The 13,575-nt window shown below is 46.1% G+C and overlaps 1 long non-coding RNA gene across 3 annotated transcripts in view; it reads left to right on the forward strand.

Annotated features, from left to right (window-relative positions):
• LOC102556219 (uncharacterized) overlaps positions 1-4,362 on the forward strand; it is a 25,088-nt gene extending 20,726 nt beyond the window's left edge. For 2 of the 3 annotated variants that reach the window (XR_010066552.1, XR_354161.5), the window contains exon 3: positions 1-3,799. This exon is cut by the window's left edge and continues 656 nt beyond it. This is a non-coding gene — a long non-coding RNA (uncharacterized LOC102556219). The other variant, XR_010066554.1, reaches the window with a different exon arrangement.
• Positions 4,363-13,575: the final 9,213 nt, after the last annotated feature.

Raw genomic sequence — 13,575 nt, forward strand, 5'->3', positions numbered from 1 at the left:
CACCATATCAGGAAAGTCTTTTGGGGTCTGGGGCTTCAAGTGCAGTGTTGCCTGGTCCTCAGCCTGCTACAGAGATGCTGTTTGGAAATGAAATAAAATATGAAAAAAAAAACCCCACAAAATAACAAATGAAGCAAAGCAAAGACTGACCCCTACACACACAGCTGTGAAATACCATGTGCCAAACAGCCAAAATGCACAGGTGACTTCCCGTTCATCTCTCTTAGGCCCAGATGTAACCACACATTCCTGTCTGCCGAGCTGCAAAGGGCCAGGGCCACACTTGTTGTGAGTGTGAGGATGGGCCTGTCGTCTGGATGTTTGGAGTAGTTTCCCTTAAAAAATGCTGGGGACCTAGATGTGTGAGAATTTGGGTGGTCTTGAGAGACTCCCCCACGCAGACCCACAGCCACACTGTGGCAGCTGGATGGATGGAGCAGGTGCATGGGAACAGAGCTTTCATATCCCCAGTCAGTGAAGCTGTGTGGTAAATGGGGCTTTCTGCTCCAAAAAGAGAAGAAAAAAAATCACAGCTGTATTTCCTTTTACCCCCCAAAAGCTTTAACGCTTAAGTTTTGGAATTCAAGCAATACAATAAAAATATATAACTTTATAATTTCTGATTGTTTGTTTTTGTTGTTGTTTTGAGACAACAATTTCCCCTGTGTGAAAGAATTGGCTGGCCTAAAACTCACTTTGTAGACTGGGCTAATGTTTGGATTTTTGTTTTTGTTTGAGACAGTGTTTCTCTGTGTAGCCCTGGCTGAACTGGAACTTGCGCTTTAGACCAGCCTGGCCTTGAACTCAGAGACCTGCCCGCCTCTGCAAGTGTGCACCATTACTGCCTGGCTTATGACCATGTCTTAAATGCACATTTCTGCCACAAGCTATGGAGACCTTATGACATGAACAGGTCCAGCTGCCTTTCAGCCTAGACACTTGCCTCATCATCTCCTGTCATAATCACAGGTTTCCCTGTTTCTATCCCAGTCTCCCACAGTCTAATGTCAATTTGGCAGCTAAGTGGCCTTTTAAAAATGAAAGTCAACACATGGCCGTTCTTTCCTCAAAACCTGGCAACCGCTTCTCTTGAACACGTCTCTCTCTCCTCACTCACACTGTTTGCACATGGTCTGTAGACCAGGCTGGCATTGAACTCTGCCTGTCTCCATGCCCCGAATGCTGGGATTGAAGATGAACACCTCCATGCCCATCTGTACCTTTCTTCTTTGTAGCTCAGGCTAGCTTAGACCCTTGGTTATCCAGCTTGAGTGCTAGCGCCATGGGTATGGGCATGAGGCCCAGCTCATATCAGGGCCTTTACCACGGCCAATAAGATGGCCCGGGGGCTGGGGATTTGGCTCAGTGGTAGAGCGCTTGCCTAGCAAGCACAAGGCCCTGGGTTCGGTCCCCAGCTCCGAAAAAAAGAAAAAAAAAAAAAAAAGATGACCCAGGATCCATTGCAAACCTGTTACTCTCCCCCTTTGTCACTACCTTTAGCCATGTAGTCCTTTTGACATTCTGTTAGTGCTGGAGCCCGGTCCCATCTCAGCAACTCCCTGTGCAGTCCTGCCTGCCCACTCTTAACCGCTCGGCTGGCTGTGCTTGGAAACACCCGCTGCCGTGAGGCGTTTCTGACTTTTCTTGTGTCAGCTGCACTACTGATACTGTTAATTTCCTCTAACCCACTTCATTACTAGCTTTGTATCGCCTGCTAGCACGTGTTTGCCATCTCTCTCCCATTTGATTATCATCTACAGAGGCACACACGGTATTTCATCCACCTCTGCGTCCCCTGGATCAGTGTTCATGAGGTGTTGTGCTTTAAACACCACTCAGCCACCGTAGCTCGTGGAGGACAACAAAAGACGTTTCATTTGCCTTTGTGCTATTAAACATCCTTGCCTGGTGATTTTATACCATTAGTGGCGTTTATGAAATCTTATATTTATATTGTGTGTGCGCGTGCGCGTTAGGGATCTGAATGTATTCTTACTCTGAAACAAGTATCAGAGCGCCAGAACAATCTTTGAAGTTCTGTCAGGAAAGAAATGAGTTTGAAAGCCCAGAGAGGGGACAGAATGAAGCATGCCAGTTGTTGGTCAGCCATGCTCCAGGACAGGCGAGAGGTTTTAAATATGTCATGGGAGTGAGTCCGCAGGAGATGGCTGCAGAAAAGGAAGGACCTTCCACCGCCATACTCTCTGGTAGCCACTAGGTGGTGCTGTCAGAGTCGTGTGACTGCCCAGGGGGAAATAATGCGGAAACTTTAAAGTTGAACAACTTAGTTATTTGAAACCACAATAACATCATGTAGCTACTCGAGACCATAAATAAATAAAAAAAAGTGAAGAAGAAACATTCGACTGAGTATTTTGAGAAAAACGACCACAACTAGCATTAATAAAATTAATAACAAGGACTTGAGCGTGAAGGGCTTATAATGTGTCAGACTGTGCCAGTGCAGGCTATCAGCTTCCCGGCCTGAGTAGGAAATATGTAGCTGAGTCGGCACATAGTAGGGTGGTCAAAAGTCATGCGTTAAGTGAATTTTGAGAATTTAGTTAGGTAGTTCGTAAAAAGCATCCACTCCATACTGACATTCCCTCTTACGGCGCATGCTTGGTAACAGGAATGGGTCTACAGAGCCACCGTACATGTTCTCTGTTAAAGCTGCCCCAAACGTGCTTAATTGGTTGAGCAACCCAGAAGGAATAAGTCCAAATTTAGCGTTTCGCTCGGCAAGTCTCCTTCATTCTTCAGCTGGGGGTCTAACGGTTTGCTTTGGGCTCGGGGAACTGTGTCCCAGATGACAGAGGCCAGCATAGGCTTCAGAGGTCCCACTTTCTGCTTTCTAGGTTACACTTTTAATGGGGCTTACTGAAACAGAGTTTGGTGTCAGCAGATGTCCCCTACAGGACCCCTCAGAGTCACCATACAGGGAATGGAGCCCAGTGCCCTTTTGCATAGATACCCATCTCTGACTCAACTGTGGAGGTTTCCATGCCAACAAAAGCTTATTTCAATCAACTGTATTGAAGTCTTCGAGATGCTGGGCACAAAGTACTTGCTAGATGTATGGGGGGGTGGGGAACAGACAGATGACGTCATCTCTGCCTTCCAGAGGCTTCCATGGTAGTTAGTAGAATATGAAAAGCATGTACCTCCGAGAGGATTTGTAACATCCACTTCCAAGTCTCCTGACTTCCGCCCAGCCACAACAGAATTTCTGAAGCAGTGAGAAGGAGCGTCTGTGTCAGGAGCCCAGCTCAGCTTGCATCTCAGAATTCCCTGATGGGACTGGGGACTGGTAGTGGGGTCGTTGGAGGGCTTATCTGAGGAATCTGCGTTGCCAGTAATCATCACAAGCCCTGTGTGCACTGAGCTTTGAAAAGCGTTGCTATGGTGTTCAGGATGGACTGCAGACAACACTGTAGATTGCAGAAAGGAAGAGAGTGCGCGTGCTTAACTCGCTTTCTGACATGGCAGACACCTGCTAATCATCTGTGTCTTCAGACTCCTCTTCAGTCGACGGCACCACCATCGTTAATACCCATTTTAGAGTAAGAAAATCAAGGTACAGAGAGGCTCCATGATTTGCCCATGGCACACATAGCAAGGGGAGGTACATGACTCAAATACAAAGCCAAGGCTTCCAACCACTCTTCCAACTGCCTGCCACAGTGCCAGCTTTCAGAGTAGCCTCAAAGAGGTCTGAAGACGTGCAGAATTGCCCAAGTAGAGGACACGGGCACAATGATTTAATCTGAAATATAATATATATCATATCCATCAAGAACTATTGGGCCTCACTAACTATATCATATGGTATTGGTTTTACTCTTCCAAAGACTGAAGAGTAGTTTTTCAGAGGAGCGAAACAGCCATACATTAAGGTCCTTTACTGTACGAAGTCCCTACATGCACTCTTACCTAGTTCTTACGATAGCTAACATAGTGTCTGCCTCCATTTAGAGATGAGCACTCAGAGCGTAAGTGCTTTCCACGAAGTGAATAGCCATTAGATGGTGGATTTGGGCTTACCCACTCCCCTGATATCTGTTGCATTAATGAAGGTGCATTTAGATACAAGCAACAGAAACCTCTATACGCCGTGACCCGGCCAATACGGGAAGACGCTCGCAGATGATAGGGCTATCAATGCGTCCTGAGGGAGGATTGGATTCAGGCTGGTTAGTTCAGAGACTGAGCAATGTGATCAAGATCCTAAGATCAATGTATCTTTGCTATCTGCTTAAATTTGGGGAGCGTTGTGGGTTGGGTTGTGGTGTTGTTTGGGAAGGTTATGGACCTCCAGGAGGTGGAATTTGCTGTATAAATATTTAATTCTAATTCCCAGTATCTCAGGATATACGTTTATATGGATATTCACTACATTTAATTATTGTGTGTGTGTGTGTGTGTGTGTGTGTGTGTGTGTGTGTGTGCCCGCGCGCGCCACAGTGCATGTGTGGAGGCTAAAGGACAGCTTTTGAGAGTCAGTCCTCTCCATCCCACACATACGGGTCTCAGGGAGTGAACTTAGGTTGCCAGGGTTTGGTGCCCCTTGACCTGTTGAGCCATTTGGGCAGCTGGAAATAGAATTTTTATAGAGGTGATGATGTCAAAGTCATTATAGGACCAACATGAATAGTGTCCTTATACAAAGGAGAATTGTGGACACAAAGACAGACACACATGGAGGGAGGATAGTGTGAGACACTTGGGAAAAATGGCCACAGTACCAGAATGATACACTTCACGGCCAAGCAAGGGCAAGCATTATTTCAGGCAAGCACCAGGTTCTTGAAGGACACAAGGAAACTTAGAATTGTGTGCGTGCATGTGTGTGTATGCATGTATGTGTGTATGTATGTAAATATGTATGTATGTGTGTATGTATGTGTATATATGCATGTATGTATATGTATGCATGTATTGTATATGTGTGTATATGTATATGGTGAGGAAGGCATAGCAGCAGAAACATGAGACTTGCAGATATGCACATAGGGATTACAGAAAGAACAGGAGGTGGGGCTGGGTTATAAAACTTCAAAGCCCACCCCCACTGATGTACTTCCTCTAGCAAAGCTCCAACAGCTAGAGGTTCTAGAACCTTCCCAAACAATACTGCTAACAGGGAGCCAAGTGTTCAAATACATGAACCTATGGGGGACATTTCTTGCTCAAACCACAAAAGTGGCAAAGGCAGTAGGATGTCCCTGAATCAGTTTAGCCAGCCTGCTGTGAACTTGGCAGTGTCCTCCATAATCTATGTTAAGCCCCGTTGTGAGAGTATTTAGCAGGATTCCTTAATCTTCGTTACTTTTTCTGGTGTTGTGGTAAATACCGTGACAGAAGCAGCTCAAGGGGAAAGGGGCTTCTTTGGGCTTTCAGTCCATCATGTGTTAGTTCTCTGGAGCAGCCGCGAGGCATTGGGAGAGCTGCTCACCTTGCATCGTCCTGTGCTCAGCTTACTGTCTACCCTTTATACACGTCATGTTATAATCCCAGAGATGGCTGCCACCTACAGTGGGCAGGTCTTCCTGTCTCAATTAGCCCAGTCGAAATAATCACCTTTGGCCGTGCCCAGAAATCCACCCCACAGGGATCTAGAGCTCATCAAGTTGGAGGATGAGATTGAGCATCAGAGAAGTGATTAAAACTAAATGAATCATGAAAGTGGAGGCCTAACCAAACCATTAGGATTGGTGGGCTCCTGAAATTATAAAGATTCTCTCTCCTTTTCTCTTTCTTTCTCCCTGTTTCTCCTTCCCTCTCAGAAAGGCTCTGTGAGTGCTCAGAAAGAAGGTGGGTATAGGCCAGGAACAGAGCTCCCAGGAGACTCTGACTGACCCTCGGTAACCTTGACTTGGGCCTCTCCAGCTCTGATACTGTTAGAAAATACGTTTGGGTTGTTGAAGCCACCCACCCAGTCTATGGTATTTGTTAAGGCTTCAAGAACGGACTATGCATCCCCCTGATGTGTGCATAGGTTAGAGGCTGGAGGTGGGGGGTGGGAGATGGTTCAGTTGGTAAAGTGACTCCTGAACCAGCATGAAAACCTGAGTATGAATCCCAAAAACCCATGTAAAAACCAGAGCGTGGTGGCATGTGATTGTCAATCCGGTGCTAGGTAGGTGGAGACAGGTAGAGCCCTGGAGTGCACTGGCCAGCCAGCCTAGTCAATTGGTGAGCTCCAGGTTCAGTGAGAGACTCTGTCTTAAAAAATAAGGTGGAGGGCTGGAGAGCTGGCTCAGCAGTTAAGAGCACTGACTGTTCTTTCAGAGGTCCTGAGTTCAATTCCCAGCAACCACATGGTGGCTCACAACCATCTTTTTTTTTTTTTTTTTTTAAAGATTTATTTTATTTATTATATATAAGTACACTGTAGCTGTCTTCAGATACACCAGAAGAGGGCATCGGATCTCTTTACAGATGGTTGTGAGCCACCATGTGGTTGCTGGGAATTGAACTCATGACCTCTGGAAGAACAGTCGGGTGTTCTTAACCACTGAGCCATCTCTCCAGCCCGCTCACAACCATCTTAATGGGATCTGACGCCCTCTTCTGGTGTGTCTGAAGACAGCTACAGTGTACTCATTTTCATATAAATAGAAAATAAATAAATCTTAAAAAAACTAAGGTGGAGAGCGGTTGAGGAAGACACTCAACACTGACTCCACATATGTGCGCGCACGTACGCACACACACACACACACTCACCTGCATACAGATGTACACACACATGAACATGTACACGCACACACACCTGCACAAGAAAAAAGTTGAGGGGCCAGCTTCTCCTGAGAGGCACGGCCATGTGTCGAGGAAGCTGTTTGAACAAGATAAAGTTCAACCAGGAAGGAAGGTGGACAGGGAGGAGGAATGCTGGGTAAGTTCCAAGTGACTGCCCTACCTCATCTTCCTCACCACACCACAGCCACCTTTCCTTTGTCCAGACTTCTCTGTATGGGATGAGAATCCTTGCTTCTGTCTGACATTAAGGTAGGAAAGTAGCCTGTGGTTTGTAAGTTAATCTGATACACATTATTTCTTAGACACCCTGAAGCTCTGTGGTTGATTCAGTGCCCAAGGCAGAGTCTCAAATGGGGGTATCATGGTGCCATTGGAAGAAAGTACATTTTCCCCTCTTAGGCATTCTGCACCCCGTTTCTGTGAGACTGCCTTATGGGGAGGGAACCGAGGGATGAACACTGAAGGAGGACCTTTGGGACCTAGGATATCAAGAACATTTAGAAGATACCTTCCCTGCCCCTCACGAGAGCCTTCCTCCCTCTGCTTCACCATAAGAAGCCAGACATACAGTTGCCCATGCCCACTTCTCGGACCCGCCAGGTGCCTCCCACACAGGCCTGCAGACCAGTCTGTGTTTCTCACAGTCCTCAGGCACAGCTAAGGGAAGAGAGACGCATTAAAGGATCCCGCATGTAGCGGGAGAACTATGGCAGGGTAAGTATGATGTAATTTAAGTATTTTGGCACAGCAAATGAAAGGAAGTTACATTTCCTATTATCTCCCAACAGTTATTGAAAATGAAATGAAATATATTCTGTACTCACCCCCAAAGCCGGGGTCTTTCCCCCTCTCAGATGTGATTTCCTCCCCCCTGCACTTTATTCATTTGGTATTCGGCCCCCCTCTCAACATGGAGGCATCCTGTTGGAAAACATTCAATGAAAAAAAATGGACAGAAAAAGTATACTACTTCTTTAAAATATATTGCAAGAATACTCATTTTCAGCTTTTTATTGCGGCACTAGCTGGTATTCTTGCATGCAATTTTGTAATTTATTCTGAACATTCTACTTAAACCTTTTTTCAATAGCATGATTTTATTAGAGTCAGCTCACTGGACTTTCCCAAAAAGGTATTTAAGATCAAATAAAACCAGTGCTTGGAAAAATATCATTACAATATGAAAGCAGTTACAAAAACATTAGCACTGCAAAGTTTTATTTCAAATGGCTGAGCTTGCTGCACCCCGGGTTATGGTGTTTCTACTTCTGCAGACATACATTGTGGAGAAACGGGGAAAACTGTCATCTTAGCAGTTTTTGCACATGATGGGGGAGTAGTGGAGGGGAAGGCAGGGGCATAAAATTTTAAAGTGAGGAAGAAAAACTTTCGATGCTGGCATTGATGAGAAAATGGACTCTCTTTACCCCGAACCCTCTCTTCTCAACCCACACTTCCTAACTACTCCGTTTCTCAACTGTCCCTACAGGTGGGGCAGGAACTCCACAACAGCCTTTTACTCAGAGACAAGATGCAGAAGGCACACATGGGTTGATTGTGGACCCGATGGTGACAGCCTGCTGTGTCCTTCCTCTGATACACTCTGGTCAGCATAGTTGCATTTTTTTGGTCAAGTCCTGTCTTTAGCTCCTCCATCGGGTCAGTCTCAGAGGAAGTCTGCATCTGTGGTGCTGTTGGGGTCCTCACCTCAGGCAGGAAACACTCAGCAACTCTTCTGGTGAATAGGTCCCGGGTCCATCCCCGCAGTCCCTTGAACTAGAGCACAGAGCAAACCAGCACCTGTTCACTGGACTCCAGTGGGAGGCTGCAGAGGAAAGCACCACTTCCTTCAGCTGCCAACAGGCAGTTTGGGCAAGTCCTTGCCAGTCTGATGGGCCTTCTTTTTGAGGGGGCTGTTGTCAATCAAGGCCATTGCTTCTCAGGGAGAAAAGCTTCGATTGTCCTGTTTCCCTGTGTGCTGCTGGCTCCAGGATTTGCATCTAAGAAGTGTTCTACTCCAGGTGCACAGCAGGTCTGGTCAGTGAAGAGGAAATAAATTCACATTTTTACATACTGGCATGTCATATAGGTGATTATTAATCCCTACGCAATTCTCTTACCCAATATTTCTCTCAGCTCTTTTCCTCCAAGCATCAAATCTGTCGCAAAACACTTCCATCCCGAGGTTAGCAGATTAGGTGGTTTCTGCGTGGACTTCCAAATGCGATTTTTTTTTAAATTGCGAGTTACTATTCATATTACTTTTCTAAGGAGAAATATGCTTAAAAAGTAAAGTCTTTATTGCTTCTTAAAAGGCCTAGCACTCTGTGATAAATTCTCATATTTTGACTGTTAATATGTTTGAATGAAAATTATTTATACATTTGGGTGAGGTTGAGTGCTTTTCATTTGATTGCTGCCTCTGGAAATGAAAGCAGAGTAGCAGGAAATTTACATGTCATGCTGTGATGTATATCCAGATTATGAGATGATCGTGCGGCAGACGAACCCCAAGTAAAATCATTCCCATCACACTGTGACAACCGCAATTCCTGACAAGGCCTCTTAGTTTTGGGGGCTATTATCATTGTACAAGAATATAATCTATTGACAGCAGGGCTGTTTAATACATTGAAAGGCAGACAGTGGAAGAAATCGTAACTGTTTTCATTCGCCGCTGCACAAGGGCACAGATCAAAAGTGAATTATATCTAAAAATATGCAGGCACGATGATGGGATGCATGGCATTCATCAACCTGTTTAGTCATGGTTAGGCTGAGGTGGGGAAGAGCCGAAATCGCTGGCATATGTGCACCGAAATAGAGACATGACTCTGGAAATCAGATCACTGCCCAGTCAGAGAACAAACGGGCAGAGATCTTGCTCACCCTAGCTCTCTAAGTTGTACCACTATCCTTGTCTATGCTAATGGCTTTGGCCTCCTAGGGGCAAGTGGGTGACAGTGACCTGGGCTTACCTGGGGTGAGTAGAGAGAGAGCTGTGTATGCTTGCCCTGTCTCCTGTGGGTGTGAGCCTACCTTGTTTTTTCCCAAACATGGCTAACCCATGGTTCTGGATGCCCAGGGTTAGACCAGGTACACGGAACACAGATCAGTCCCGGGAGTGAGTGATAATGTGTGGCATCATTGGAATTCAAGAGTTCCAAATGACCTTCTCAGGGTGTTGGTAGAGAAGGGCCGCTTTTCTGTTTTCTCACTGATGCACGGGGTCAGGGTCGCTCTGGGCTTCAGGTGATAGGAGTTCTTATATTCAGGCGGTGTCTTCAATGCCCAGTGACAGTGGGACTCGGCTTGCTCAGGTATGACTAAGGGACATTGTGATTGTCTATGTGACAGGGTTCAAAATGAGCCACAGTGAGGAGGCTGAATTCCCAATTCACTATTTGCAAAGTACAATACGGAGCCCAAGCATTTTACAGAACAAAAGGCGTTCAGGGGCAGTTGAAAAACATGAAGAAGCCTGATGAATTAGTGACATATTTCCCTGAGGAATAATCAGCTAATATGCCGTTCATACAGGTAAAGTGACTGAGTGAAGACAGAGGGAGACGAGAACAGGTTAAAATGCCAACACTCAACTCAGTGCCCGACAGGCCTTCCAGACCTCAAGAGTTTCTTTAATCTTGTGAGCGAAGGTATTGGAATAAGCTTCACCCACCCACTTTCCTTTCAAGCCCAGACTATTAGAGTGAATGTATAATTATTTTTGGTGTCCGTTCCAAAGGTTAAATCCTGACAAGAGTCATTTAGCCCTTGAAGGGCTTCATGGATTATCAGAACAAAGCAAGAATGGGTTCCCCAAAGGCTACCCAACATCGCTGAAGTCTAGAACCCACCCGTTCCCGCTTCACCAGGCCAGGACTAAAGGATTATGGGAACGAGGATCCTCTATCCCCTGGAGTGTCTCAGTGATGGGTATGGCAGTCTAGGAAGGGGTCCTCTCTCAGAGGAGGGGCTGATAAGCAAAAAGAAACCACCGTGTCCAAGGGCTGTGCTGAGTGACCCAGGACAGGCAAAGCCTTGTTGCTGGCATAACCTTTGTAAGAGATCAATGGTAGTTTATATCAACAAACATTTACAGACTACCTCCATGGGTAAGGATAGTGGGGCATACTGATGCCATCCCATATCACAAAGGTCTAGCAGGCCACACTGTGGTGGGTGGCCCAGGAGACAGAGGCAGCAGATGAGGACTTTGTGCTTTAGGCTGCTGTACCCAGCATAGATTCAGAGTGGACACAAGACATTGCTTTGGTAAGCTTCCCTTTGGAGGCATTGTGGATGTAAGAAAAACTGCAAGGACAGTACAGAATTGTGTACCTCTGAACCAGTTTCTCTCATTACTGACAGCTTGTATCAACCAGGCACATTTGTAACAAATAATGAACCAAAAGAAGAGGAGGAGGAGGAGGAGGAGGAGGAGGAGGAGGAGGAGGAGGAAGAGGAGGGGGAGGGGGAGGGGGAGGGGGAGGGGGAGGGGGAGGGGGAGGGGAAGGAGGAGGAAGAGGAAGGATAGAGATAGGGAGGGGGACAGGGATGAGGATGAGGATGGGCTTGGGGATAAGAAACAAAGGCGGGGAGAAGGAGGACAGAGAAAGGGAAGTCGAAGAGACAGGATTTCTCCAAGAGTGGAGCTTTCTAGAGCTCCGTCTCAATCCCTGCAGAGACCCAGCTGATTGGCTGTTTTGAGATATCTACCTGCACTTGGGTTTACCTCTGTGTTTTACCTTTTTCTAAGCTGGTTTGCTACGGCCGTATTATCCCATTGCTATCAACCATCTGAATGGTGTTCGTGCTTCCTGCCTTCTCACACAATGTTCTTGTTTTGTTCCAGGGTCCCACTCAGGATGGTACAGGACATCTAGGCATTAAGTGTCCTTGGTCCCTTCTTGTGTGTGACAGTTCTTCAGGCTTCCATGGCTCTTTATGAACTGGGAAGTCTGGGACTTAGAACCTTCTGTTAGGTAGGCAGACGGTGTAGCACCGGGTTTCATCCACAGCAGAACCTGGCAGTTTTGAGATGGACAAGCCAGGGAGCTTTGCTCAGTTTCCTTCAGTCAAGGTTTGTCTGACATTTTTGTCTCATAATGGACAAGGAAGACCGTAAAGACAGCTTCCCTCTTACCACACTGTGGTTCATTGTTTTGTCATCCTTGACATGAGTTGGGGGTCTTTTGGAAGTTGTGAACCTCAACAGAGACAATGCAAGTCTGTGAGGCATTTTCTGATTAGTGCTTGATGTGGGAGGATGCAGTCCACTGTAGGTGGTGTCACCATGGATGGTGTCACCCTTGGGCTAGTGGTCCTGGGCAGTATAAATAAGTAGGCTGAGCAAGCCACAGAGAGCAAGCCAGTAAGCAGCTCTGACTTCCCTTCATGACTGACTGACTATAAGCTAAGGTGAAACAAATGCTTTCCTTTGCAAGTTGCTTTTGGACACGGTATTCACCAGTGATAGAATGCAGGCTGAGACACACACTGTGTCAAGTACACGGACTGTGACCTGCCATTGCCCATGTTGACCCCGCTCACCTGGCCTATGTGCTTGTGCTTTATACTGCTCTCTGGCCAGCTCTTTAGGCTGAAAGCGATGGATCCAGCTGACACTGGAGGTGCAGCTGGATTTCATCTTCAGGAACATTCTTGGGGACATGTAGGTGTTAAGGTCTCTAGGAATGAGTAAAGAGCGGTGGGCCCTCTTTGCTTTGTCAAGAATTGGTGACAAAATTGGCCTGAAGAGAGAAACGGATGTGACTGAAGGAACACGGCCAGAGAAGGGGATATGTAGAGAGGCAGAGTTTTCCCAAGAAGGGTGCACTTGAGGCTGGCTTGCTGTCCTGCTGTTCTGAGATATGTACCCGTATTCATGCTCACCTCCGTGTCCCCCATTTTCTACTTTTAAATAATTCACATGGTTTTTGTTAACGCATAATTAATATTTCCTAGGATATTTTAGGAAAAACCTTTAACATAATTAAATTTATTTGTTATGTATTGACTTATGGAGTGTGTGGATTTCAGAGATTGTACTCGGGTTGCCAGGCAAGTTTAGTGGCAAGTGTCTTTCCTCACTGAGCCAAACTGCCTCTATGCAGTGTTTTAAATGAATTCTTTGAGAGCTTCATGCATGTATGCATGCATCTATCTATCTATCTATGTATCTATGTATCTATCTATCTATCATCTATCTATCTACTGAGATACCATATTCACCCCCACTCTCTTCCTGCCTCCCCTCCTGGATCCCGATTTCAGGTCCTCTTTTAAATATTTTTTTGTAACCCTCTGAGTCTGGTTACTACTGCCCATGCGCATGGGTGTGAGGCCATCCACTGGAGCCCAGTGAACCTCCCGAGGACCACAGACCTTAGCAGCCATCAGTTGTCAAGCGCTCCTAAGGTGGAGATGGAGGCTTGTGTGTCCAGCGCCCATCGGTGCCACAATGTTACCTGGTTTATCTTGTGCAGGGAGTCACAGCTGCTAAGAGCTCACGAGTGCTGTGGTCTTGTCACGTCCTGAAGTCACTGTTTTGTCCCTGTCTTCCCCAACCTCTGGCTCTTACAGTCTTTCTATTCTCTCCTCTATACTGTTCCAAAACCCTGAGGGAGGCTATGGGATATAGACGTCCCATTTATAGCTGAGAACTGCGCTCTGGCCAGTTGTAAGTCTCTGTATTAATTGTAGAATAGTTTTTTTAAAAATGATTTATTATTATTATCATCATTATTATTATTTTCATTTATTTACCTTGGGGAGTGCACATACCACGGCACACATGTTAAAGTTAGAGAA

Source organism: Rattus norvegicus, chromosome 5 (genome assembly GCF_036323735.1).
Source record: "Rattus norvegicus strain BN/NHsdMcwi chromosome 5, GRCr8, whole genome shotgun sequence".
NCBI classification, from domain to species: Eukaryota; Metazoa; Chordata; class Mammalia; order Rodentia; family Muridae; genus Rattus; species Rattus norvegicus.